Consider the following 8,172-nt stretch of genomic DNA (forward strand, 5'->3'; position numbering starts at 1 on the left):
TTGAATCCCAACTCCCACCGTCCTATCTTGAGTCCAGGAGACAGGATTCATCTTCACCCCAGCCCAGTCCCCAGGTCTCACCCTACCCCTGCTATGACCAAGGTCTGCTGCACCCCAGAGTCTTAGTACCCTGAGCGTAGCCTCATATCTGAACCTAAATCCATGTGGCTGCTTTCCTCAACTCTGCTACAACTGGGGGACACTGCCCACTTGCTGTCCCCCGACTCTTCCATCCCCCCACCCCAAGGGGCTCCTCTTCTGCTCTCTACCTGAGCCCCCAGCTCAGCAATGGCTTTGTTTCCTGCTTCAGAAAGAAAATGCAGAGTTGATTAAGAGAAGCTGAACACAGAAGAATCTAAGATTCCACTTTAATGAAGTTCTAGAGCCAGCAAGGGCTTCCTAGGTGGCTCAGTGGTAAAGAATCCGCCTATCAATGCAGAAAATGCAGAAGACACGGGTTCCATCCCTGGGTCGGGAAGATCCCCGGGAGTAGGAAATGGCAAGCGACTCCAGTATTCTTGCCTGGAAAACTCCATGGACAGAGAAGCCTGGTGGGCTACAGTCCATGGGGTCTCAAAGAGTTGGCCACCACACTGAGCACGCATGTACAAAGAGCCAGCCAAATGAATCTACCAAGGTCTATTAGTGATAGAAACTGGATTCGTGTTGCCTGGAGCTGGGGGGATGACTGCTGTGGGATAAAAAGGAACTTTCTGGGGAGATGGAAATGTTCTATATTTTTATGGGGGTGATGGTTACATGGCTCTGTACATTTGCCAAAGGTCATCACTTATACACATAAAATGCATGCATTTTACTATATGTAAATAAAATGTTGATTAAAAAATAGAAAACTAAAACAAATTTTCAGGAAAAAATACATGCTATGAAGCAGAAAAAGCCTACACATTCACAAGACAGACACACACTCATCTGTTCCCATCCTTCATGTCCTCCCTTCCCTGGGAGAAGCAGCATGCCCCCTCTGGCCCACCTGAGCCCTTGTACTAGAGACTGCCCAGGAGACGGCAGGCCATGTCTCCCTGACCTTGCGTCCTCCTCCCCGCTGTCCTCTCTTCCTATCTCTCCCATCCCAGCCCCTAGGAAGGATGTCTACACTCACACTCTCTCTCCCTTCTCACCCAATCTTCTGATACCTCTCCCACCATGCTGGATCAGTTGTCCCCTCTCTGACACCCCTGCCCTGTGGACCACTCCCTCCCTCTTCTCTCCTCCCTGGTTTCCATGACACCACTCTTTCTGGAGGTCCCGCTCCATCTCTGGAGTTTCCTTCTCATGCTCCTTGAGGTTCCTCCCCTACCCTCCTTTTAAATGCCAGCATTCCCTGAGCCTCTGGCCTTGGCTTTCTGCTCTCTGCACCTGCACAGCTTTCCAGCTTGATCTTACCCTCGCCAGGACTTTAGTTACTATTCACCGCTGACAATGCTCAAAGATATCTCTGAATAGTTTTCAGAGTATCAAGGATATGGCAGAAGAGGTAGGCAAAATATTACATATGCTTCAAAAGCATTTTATAGTTTTTAAAGTGATACACAAATCCAATCCTCTTTTGGGATGGTCCACTAAGCCTCCAATGCAGCAATCCCAACCTGAATCTATCAACTCTCTCCCAATTCTGCGCCCCCTCCCTTCTTCAGGAGTCCAGTTGTTTGAGACAGAAACCTGGGTGTCACCCTCCCACTCCATGACTGCCAACTGTCAACAATCAGCTTCTCTCAGTTTCACCCCCTACACATTCTCTCTCTCCATCCCCATCAACACTCCAGTCCAGGACCTCTTCCTCACTCCCAGAAACATTTAAGCACGCATCCATTTATCCATTCATTCATTCATCAAGTATTAACTGAGCACCCACTATGTGCCCAACACTGATCCAGGTGTTTCAGTTACATCAGTAAACATAGCAGGTAAAAATCACTGCCCTATAGAACTAAATAGACATTTCTCCAAAGAAGGCACACAGATATGCCAACAGGAATGTGACAAACTGCTCAGTACCGCTAACTGTTAGAGAAATGCAAATCAAAACGACAATGAGGGGCTTCTCTGGTGGCTCAGGGGTAAAGACTTCACCTGCCAGTGCAACAGACATCAGTTCAATCCCTGATCTGAGAAGATCCCACATTCCATGGGGCAACTAAGCCTGTGCACCATACCTATTAAGCCTGTGCTCTAGAGCCCAGGAGCCAGAACTACTGAAGCCCATGCTCCTGGAGGCCGTGATCCACAACAAGAAAAGCCACCTCAATGATAAGTTCCTGTACTGCAACAAAGAGGAGCCCCTGCTTGCTGCAACTAGAGGATAGTGCACGCAGCAATGAAATAATAAATAAAAACAGCCAAAAATAAAGATATTTTTTCATTATTAAAAAAACAAAGACCACAATGAGGTATCATCTCACACCTGTCAGAAAGACTATCATCGAAAAGTCTACAAATAATAAATGCTGGAGAGGGTGTGGATTCTGTCCACGGGATTCTCCAGGTAAGAACACTGGAGTGGGTTGCCATGCCCTCCTCCAGGGGAATCTTCCCAACCCAGGGATTGAACCCATGTCTCTTACATTTCCTGCGTTGGCAGGTGGGTTCTTACCACTAGTGCCACCTGGGAAGACAAATATTATGACATCACTTGTAAGTTGAGTATAAAATATGACACATATAAACTTATTGACAAAACAGACACAGACTCACAGACATAGAAAACAAACTTATAATTACCAAATGGGAAAGGAGTGGGGAGGGATAAATTAGGAGCATGGGATCAACAAACTACTGTACATAAAATATGTAATCAACAGGGCTTTACTATATAACACAGGCAACTATATTCATTATCTTGTAATAAGGGACAAACTAATATGAAAAAAATATATTTTTCACTTTGCTGTATACCTGAAAGTAACACAAGGTTGGAAATCAACTTACTTCAACAGAAGAAAATCACTGCACTGTGGAACTTACATTCTAGAACTTGCGATAATTTCAGAATTATTGTTTTCCACCTTTACTTCTCTGAGCACCAACTGTGTTGTGGCTACTGAACTTTGCAACATGTACATCTGCTCAGCATCTTCCATGGGACCTCATGTTCCTGGGGTCAAATCTGAACCACAGGTAAAGTGTCTTGACGCCTTCCCTCCCACCCCACTTTCCACTCCTCTTTCTTGAAACACTTGTACCCCCAGGACACAGCAGCATATGTACATCCACTTATCCTCGGCCTGTGATGTTCTCCCTCTCCTGGCTATCCAGAAACCTTCTTGTCACCTTCAAGTCATAGCTCAGCCTGCCTCCTCCAAGGAGCCTTGCCTGACTTCCTCAGACAGAAACTGGAAGCTCTTCTCCTGGGCTCCCTCTGTAAAAGGTCCATTCCCCCTCATAACACATATTGCACCGCACCGTGATGTTCGCCTGCCTACTAGCCAGCCTTCTCCCTCCACCCTGGGCACCTGCAGGGCTGCAACCTGCCTTGATCCCTTCTACATCACCAGTGCCTGGTCCATTACCTGGCACATAGTGAAAGTGAAAAGAAAGTGAAGTCGCTCAGTCATGTCCGACTCTTCGCGACCCCATGGACCGCAGCCCACCGGGCTCCTCCGTCCATGGGATTTTCCAGGCAAGAGTAATGGAGTAGATTGCCTTTAGGGGTCAACAATGGTAGTGGATTAAAGAAGTGATTTAGTAGGAGATGACAGGGAGAGGTTTGGGGAGAAGGGGCTAGCTAGTCCCCAGAGCAGCCCCCTTATTGATAATTTGAACCGACCTCATGGTTAAAGGCAGTGTTCAAATCCTGCTTCTGCACCTTCTGGCTGTGCACGCTGAGCTTGTTTCCTTCCGTATAAAATGAGAACAGGAATGAGATCTATCTCAGTGTCATTGCAAGAAGATTGTTAGATGCTTAGCACAGCGCCTGGCACACTGGCTCTCGTCAAAAGTGAGCTGCTGTTACCATGGCTATTGTCGTCATCACCATCTCTACCACCACAGCTGTCCACTCTTGCCTCCTGACCAGCCCCTCCCCCTAGCACTGTTATCCACTATTTCCTCCTTCTCACCCCTCAATCTATGTTTGATCCACTGTGGTCAGCCTCCACCCTAGCTAGTGCCTGGAATTTTCCAGGCGGAAGTCATCAAGGAGGCACCCCCTCCTCTCCGCCTCAAAGAACCCTTTCCTCCCTTGACCTCTCAGTGGCATGTGACCTGGCATCACTTCCTCTTTCTTAACGTTCCTCTCTGACTTCCATGATGTGAACTCCCTGCTTCTCAGGATAGCCTTCTGGCCCTCTCACTCTGGGTCTCTGCAACCCAGGCTGCAGATCCAAACCCAAACAATTGACTGCCTGCTAAGCATCACCACCCCAGGTGTCACAGACACCCAATGTCAGCAGGCCCAGAGCAGTTCCTTGTCAGCTCCACCACCCCACCCCCACTCCTGAATTCTACAGTGAGTACGGAGAGCTCCAACCAGCAAGTTCTCTCCATCGCACCTCTGGGAGTCATCCTCCCGGTCTTGCCTTGCCAAACAGTTCCTGTCACAGTCTTAACATTCTACTTCTTTACATCCTCATCTGCTGCCCTTTGCTCATCCCCTCTGCTTCTGCTGGAGTCAAATCCTCATCTCTCAACTGGATCTTTTGAGGTCTCCTACCAGTTGCTATTCAACTGTGCTCTCTGGAGTAGCACCGCTTGGGAGTTTGCTAAAAATATTGGGTCTCAACCTCCACCTCACACCTACTGAGTCATACTCTGCATTTTAACAAGACCCCCAGGGGAATCACATGCACTCAAGGTTGAGAATTGCTATCCTAATCCATCTAACCTCCCCACAACCCTAACCAATCCCAGACTTGACAACCAGTGTGCAAATAAGGCTAAGCATCTTTTACTTAAAAGCCCTTACTGGCTCCCCACTGCTCTCAGGATTAAATCCAAACTCCTTAGCAAAATGTCCTGGGTCCCCTTAATCTCTGGTTTTTGGCCATCCCACTAACCCTCCCTCCTGCTCTCCTACTACACATACCACCATGGGGTGTCCATAATGTACAATTCCAATGTCCTGGTTCCCACCTTTGCTAGTTCCCACCTCTGAGCCTTTAAACATGCTGTTCCCCCTGCCTGGAAAGTTCTTCTGTCCCTTATTTGCCTGCAAACCCTCCCTCCCTCACTTGGTCCTAGCTCAGGCTTTCCCTAACCCCATAAATAGTTACTTCCTTCCTGCCAGTGTTAATACTGTTCTTAGAACTATCATAGCCATTGTCATCTTGAACTGAAGTTGTTTGTCTTTATCTGTCATTCCCACCATCCCAGGTACTATCTGTGTATCTCCTATGGGCAGCCCATGATGATTCAATGAAGAGTTTGCTGAAAGACAGAATAATACAACTTTTTCCACTTCTGTCCTGATGGCAACTGTAACAGGAGGAAAGATTAGATTTCAGGAGGAACTGGTGAAAAAAGAACACAGGAGGGCAAATGTGCTATTAATTTGTCACCCCTCAGCCTGGAAATTTCCCCAAGAGCAAAATCATCAACCACAGAATGTTAATTCCAAGGGGATTTTCAAGATCCAGTCACCCAACCAAATGATAGAGAGGGCAACTGCTTTGCCCAAGGTCACCTAGCTGGTTAGGGGCAGGGCTAGACTAGATTCCAAGTACCTCTGGAAAGTTTGGGCAGATGGCTACTTTATTCCATAAACCTCTTCCCTTCCTACCCATTTTAACTTCCTAAAGCAAGTCCCCTGTGTCCTAACATGACCAAAGGAACTTCCGGGGCTCAAAGCTCTTAAAACACCTGCTGGGACCTTGGCTGGCTGGAGTTGTCAAAGCCCTGCAGTTTGGAGGAGGGGATCAAATTATCCCCATTTTCCAGATTGGCAAATAGAGGCAGTGACAATCTGTGTTACACTGCTAGCTAATGGCAGCGGTAGGATTTGGCACTAAGCACTGTGCTTTTCCCGTAGAAAGAGCTGAAAAGCCAAAAATTCCACCAGGGTAGAGTCACTATTTATTACAATAATCATGACGACTGGCCGCCTAATGGTTGGGGGAATCCCCTCACTCCCACCAGTTCCTCTTTAAATCGAGCCTCTATTCCTCTTGCACAGGATGTCTGACTTAGGAAAGAACCTGTTCACCCACTCTCGAACCCCAACCAAGCTTACTGTAGAGATTGCGGCAGTCATAACCCTTGACGGGGAAATCACCCTTCCCTATGCCAGGCACTTACAATGTCACTGCTCACATCAACACTGAGCTTGGTACTGTGTCCCCATTCTGAGACGGGGAAATTGAGGGTCCCAGATAAGCCATTACTAATCTATGGTCAAAATCAGTAAACGACTAACCTGGATACCAAACCAAGGTCTTTCCGACTCTAGGGTCCCATCTTTTTATATGGCCATGCCAGGCTCTCCCAGACCACAGGAAAACACCTGAAGCCTCTTATTGTCTGGGTTATCTCGGAAAAGTAACCTAACCTCTCTGAACGCCCCCAAGGTCAGAAGCTTTGCTTTCGGGGGATAAAATGATAAGCAAACGGGACGCAAATAAAATGCAAACCCGCGGGCGCCAGCGCAATCCTTTCCCGGAGCCTGGGGCTTTCTAGTGCGGAGGGCGCGCCCCCGGGACCGGCGAAACCAAGCGCCCGGCCAGCTAGGAGAAGCGAAACCTCAACACTCTTCAGCCTCCCCCGCTAGGTTCCGGGAACAAGCGAACAAGGCTTCGTGGAAATGAGATCGGCAGCAGCCGCCTCGGATCCCAGGACCACCCCGACCACAGCCCGCAGTCCCGGGCCGGGAGGTGCGGGGGCCGGCGCGGTCGGGCCCGAGCAGCAGCGCGATGCGCGCTTCCGCCCCGCTCCGCTCCGGCAGCGGCCGCGGCAGCCCCACAATCCCCTTCTGGCTCCGGGGACGGGCGGGGCGGGGCGGGGCGGGGCGGGCCGAGCGGGCGGAAATAATTTTCTGTTTGGTCCTCTCTGCCCCAGTCCCTCAGCCGCGGGACGCGCTAGGCGGGCGAGCGTGCTGGAGGCGGGAAGCCAGAGCGGGAACGCGCTGCCCTGGAACCCTTAGAGGGGTGGAGAGGGGAAGAGCAGGGACTGAGCGCCTACTGTGTGCCCTAGCGCTTTACAAAAGGATTTTCGTTAGATCTTCACTGCAGCCCTTGCCAGAGGGGGTTAACGCCCCTTTTAAGAGGGATAAGTTGAGCCTCTGAAAGGTGAAGTCACACGCCAAAAACTGCACAGCCAGGATCAGCCTGACGTCCCAGATCAGTGCTCCATGAAGCCAAGGAGAGCGCAATGAACTTGAACAACTTGTTGACCGAGTACTGTTCTTGCTCGTTTTTTCGTGAATCGGCACATAGTAGGTGCTCTGGAAGATGTTGGAAGATGGAGAATGAGCTTGACAGCTCAGCCCTGGGATTACTCCCTGCGAATCCCGCCCAGCCCACAGGGCACCGGGTTTCCCCAGACCTCAGACGGGAACAGTTATGATGGGCGGACATCCCAGTTCGACACTGGCATTCGGCGAACACATGGTGGTGGAGCCCCAGTTCTAGCGGAGAACAGACTGGGTTCAAATCCCCGCTCTGCCGCTTTCAGACAATGTGACTTTGGGCAAGTCACTTCATTTGTGACGAACCTCAGTTACTCCATCAGTAAAATGGAGGGTATTAACTTAACACCCCAAAGGGTTGTGAGTGACTTAAACGAAACCATGTTCCTAGTACTCTAAACCAAACGTACAACCCGTCCATCCCGCAAGCTTCAGGCGGTGCATCCGCAAGCGGTAAGGACCCGAACAAAGGTTCCTTGTCCCCAGTCCCCAAGTCGACCATCCCTAGACGCAGGGACCGACGGTTCTTCTAGTGACCCTCGTCCAGCGAAACCCGAAACTACGGTCGGCCACCTCGGTTTTGGCCACCTCGGCCAAAATCGGTTCCGAAAGCAATTACTCAAATATTCCAAAAACTGGCGCATGGGTTGGGCTGATATTTTTGCATTTAATTTCCTTGATGTTTTACTCTTGTCAGAAAAGGCAATTCGTCAGAAACTCCTAAGTGAGACTTCTCGTCTGTGTCTTGTTTTAACTTTTCGTATGAGCGAAGTTCACAAGGCAGATGAAGATACCGGCGCATAGCAGTCCTCGCG

The sequence above is a fragment of the Ovis aries genome, chromosome 11 (genome assembly GCF_016772045.2).
Source record: "Ovis aries strain OAR_USU_Benz2616 breed Rambouillet chromosome 11, ARS-UI_Ramb_v3.0, whole genome shotgun sequence".
Lineage (NCBI taxonomy): Eukaryota > Metazoa > Chordata > Mammalia > Artiodactyla > Bovidae > Ovis > Ovis aries.